The sequence below is a fragment of the Apis dorsata genome, unplaced genomic scaffold (genome assembly GCF_000469605.1).
Source record: "Apis dorsata unplaced genomic scaffold, Apis dorsata 1.3 scaffold_19, whole genome shotgun sequence".
NCBI lineage: Eukaryota > Metazoa > Arthropoda > Insecta > Hymenoptera > Apidae > Apis > Apis dorsata.
The window spans coordinates 954,366-959,066 of record NW_006263321.1 but is presented as its reverse complement, the minus strand read 5'-3'; positions in this window follow the sequence as shown (position 1 = coordinate 959,066).

Here is a 4,701-nt window from a genome sequence, read left to right as displayed (position 1 = left end):
TTCCCCCCCCCCTTTTCCCTCGTTATTGTTTATCGAGTTCGTCGAATTCTTTTCTCTTCTTTCGACTCGTGTGTTTATGTTCGCGGAAAATTATTCCCGGATTCTGTCCGCGGATTCGAAGATGAAATGATGAACGGATAACGAAGGGGATGGGGGGGATCGTGTGTATTTGGGGCGTGTAGAGGGTGTATATTTCGATATTTCGTGTATTCTGCGAGCTTGAATTAAGTGAAATTAAGGAAACGCGAATTTTGCGCGGAATGAATATCTGGATGAATAATGTTGAATTAAAATAAACGAGGATACGATGGATTTTACGTACAAGCTCGTCGAGTTTGTGTAAAAGCTTTTTGGAGGAATATGTAGATTTTGTGAATGAAACGAACATCTAAGAGAAGATGGAGTTTAATTAAGTTGAATTACAGCATCAATCGTGTATAATTATTACATGTAATTGAGTGAAAAATGAGAATGGCATAATGAAAAAAGAAGAAGAATAATTTCACATTTTTCAATAATTATCGCGATAAATTTTATGTCGGAATTTTATGTATAATGTGTAAGAGCCGAACAAAGTGAAAATATTTAAATTCAAAGTGGAAAATAAAAAGTTTAAATCCGGAATAAATCGCGTAATATTAAAAAATTTACCAAGAATCTAAACACGCGTGGATAAATAACGTGAATATTCAAGTGTTTATTTTCAACAGCATGCAACCTGAATTCCCAAAGTGTTCTTTCATACATTTTCAATAGAAGTATGCATAAATAAACGTGAAATACACGATGTAATGCAAAAACCGGGGGAATAATTACGGTGATTTCCAGAAAGGGAGGAAAGCAAACGTTCGATAAATTTTCCTTCTGTAACCGCACAATGCAACCCAAGCTATATTTCACCTTAATGATTGAAGCTTATCACGAATCGTGTAATTAACGTATGAACGTTACACAATATGTACAGTTACAACAATAGATTTGTTGATTAATCGCTGAAAATACAGTGTTTAATCACGATGAAAGAATAATATGGCTCTCACATTCGACGAAGAAGTAAATGCCATCTCTATTATCGCGTGCATGAATGCGAAAAATAATCGAATGTGTTTCAAAAGTGTAAAAAGGAAATTTATGTTATTATGTTATTCTCGATTATTACAACATTTGCAAATTTTTGTTACGTGTCGTTAACATAAGAAAAAGGAAGATAAAGGAAACTTGAATAGAACGAGCATTAATCTTCGCTAAATCAAGCTGGATCATCATTTTTGATCCATGCTTCTGAGGAATGATATTTGCCATCCGTAATTCGAATACGAAGCAAAAATGAATCGAGCACCATTTTTTGTCGGTGAAAGAGAAAAAGAAAAACAATTGCGAGAATTTCTATTATATTTTCAATTCTCTTGTATCGCAAGGAAAAAGAAGAAGAAAATTATCGTCGAATAAACACAGAATAAACATTTAAATAGAACAATCAAACAAAATTAATCTATTTTTAATTTTATTTACTGTTTTTTTAATTTATTATAAATTATAATTACAAACACGAGAACGAAAGAAATGTAAACTGTAAAAGAAAAAATATTTCTTCGCCTATTTTCTAATAAGTATCGTTTTAAATTCGATGCGAAAGAAAAAAAGAAAGGAAGAACGAGTACGAGTGTGAAACGACGTAGACACGAAAGTGGGGGAAAAAAAAGGAAAATATATTTTTTTTCGCCATCTTCGAATCTCGAGTTCATCCCCGAAGAGGCATTTCGGGGCACACTCTGCATAAAATAAGAAGTCTGATCGTGGCACGTTGCTTCTACTTATCCACCGCAAGATCTACGTACGTAGTGTGCAAGTAACGATGTCTAGAAATGGTTCGCGTATCGCTCTACCAACCGGAAAAAAAAGAGTTTTAGAGCGAGACGACGACTTACTTTTCTCAGCCTGTGGTTGAGAGAAGTCTTCTTAATGAATTCGTAGCTCCTTTGTGCGTCCAACTAGCGCGACAAAAAGATCCTGACCGACTAAACAAATTTGTTCTTCGAGTCGTGATTTTATCTTGCTTTCTTTTTTTCTTTTTTCATGAAAAGGAATACCGTACAAGAGAGATTAAAAAGGAAATTTGTCTCTATTTAAAGGTATTAAAGTAATGACGAAGAAGAACTGTCGAGGAAATTGAAATGAAGAAAATTTATTCAAGCGTGATACTTCATGGAAGAAATAAATACATTTAGCAAATTGTTATTTAAAATTAGAAAATCTTTGTACATTTGTTGTTTGTTAAACTTTTGCTTCATTTATTCTGAATATTTATTCTTAAGAAAAGATAATGGAAGATAACAGGATTATAACAGGAAATTTAACAACGATGAGGAAAAAGGTATTAGGTATAAAAAAAAAAAAATACGATAATTTTGTAATGTATAATTTCTTTTATTGAACTAAAAAAGTATTACATATAATATTTCATCAGCATTGCTTATTAAATAAACATTAAAAAAAAAATAACAAAAGAAATAATTATTATTATTCACTTTCGCTTATTTTTATACACATTTCTTTTGTTATTTTTCTTAAAAATTATAATTATTAATATCTTCACTCCTCATACCTCATATCATCCTCGATTAATCCCAAGACCAACTCCAACAAACTTTCACTTCACGCTCATTCTTCTTTCTCCAATCATACCATGATTAATTAATCCATACGCGGGTCGACCACTTTCCAACCTCATCCTTCCAACTTCCCCTCGTACTTGAAATTCTTCGTGGCTTCGCTCTAAAAAGAGGAAAAGGGAGGGAAGGGGAGGGGGAAGGAGGAGGAGGTGGAAGTCGTGGACGACTTCCTCCGGAGGAAAAGGAGGATGACGATCGTTTGTTGGAAAGTTTCTGTGCACCCTCGACGAGAGGCTGATTCACCCCTTTGGGGGCAGATTCCTCCCCTGACAATTACCTCCTCTGACAATTCTGCGCCACCCCTCTATATAGAGCTGTAACGCGAAGATAATCATTGTTTTCACTGGTGAATGAATAATGGTCCGTGTTCGATTCCACGTTCGATGGAACAATGTCCACCACGAAGGTGGATGAATGGTCGTATCCCAAGATTCTGGGGGTCGATAACCGGTCCATCGCGCAAGAAAGAATCCAATCGCTCTCGAAGTTGGACATCTCTCCTTCTCCTCGAAATTAGCGTCGTTTCGAAGGTGAACCTGTGTGTAATATCGATCGAGAGGGAGGGAATTGGCGAAAGTTGGGAAACGATCGTTTAAAGGGGGGTATTTGCGGTGGTGGAGTTGGATCCGAAGGATGAGGGTGGAGTTTTAGAAATGTGTTTTTAATGGGGAGGATTGGGCCTTGTATTATTCGTGAAATGGGCTGTGGGATATTGGGAGTTTGGAATGGGGATGAAAGGGGAGGTGTGGAAGGAAAATTGGATAATGGAACGTGAAATGGAATTGTGGAATGGGGGAAGAAATAAATATGGGGTGCCTGATGGTTTGTGAAGTATAAATTGATGCACGTGTGGTTTAACTTCTTTTGTTGTTGTCAAATGTATTGCCTATAGCGATGAATGATTGCATTTATTGTAATATTTGCGTGATGATTGACGATAAAGGTAAAGAGTATATTAAAATTTGTATGTATTATAATTATCATATGAAAATAAAAAATAGGAGGAAAAGAATTATTAATTATATGGATTTTGAAAATTTAAAAAATATGATTTGTTAATAAGATAGAAAACGAGGAAAACGAAAGATGTTTTACAAAATTGATCAGTTCTTAAATTCTGAATTCTTGAATTTATTATTACATCTCTTATTTTTAAAAAATTCAAAACGTGTACCCTAACAATTTCAATGAAATTTTTTCTCCTGTAAAAAATGATTTTAAATTATTAAAATATATATAGATTAACAATTGGATTGGAATTCTAATACAAGATCTAAAAATTGATATTCTAAATATCCTTACTTGTATTATAATTTTTATAATGATCTATGCTATCGATACAATAGTATTGAAATAAATAATTTCCATCAATGATTGTCATAATTATGAATTGTTAAACGTAGTCAGGGATAATTGCTTGAATGGTCCCGTATGCTCGTTTTGCGAAAACGGAGAGGATCGACGAATATTCGCCGATAAATTGAAGGTAGCATTGATTTCGAAGCGTTTATGCAGCTTTGTTACAATTGTGCACGGCAGGTGTTCGAGAATCGATTATTGGAATAATGATAAGCATCAGATACGAGCATAATTTACATAGTCGAGGAGAAGTAAATAGAAAATTGCCAACAAAGCAAAAGGAATTTAACGACTGTCCGTGTAATTCTTATCAATTTATTTATAAATTATTCACGATCACAATCTTTTCGCTCCTTGCTATTCTTATTTTCTGTTTTTGATTGGGAATTACGGATGATTATTTATAAAATAGTACATTGATTTTTGTAATTCTGAAATATTTTATTAATAATATTAAATAATAGACAGTAATTTTATTTATCTTGCAAAAGATTTTTACTAATTTTACAAAGATCTTTAAAATTTTATTCTTTACATAATGTTATACAAACAATCCAATCTAAGTGCAAAATTTTTTGGACTTAAACTGGATTGGCTATGCGTAGCTCTTAGCTTGACATCGTTTTCCAAAAACTAATATATTTTTAATGGAAAACGATATCAATTACCA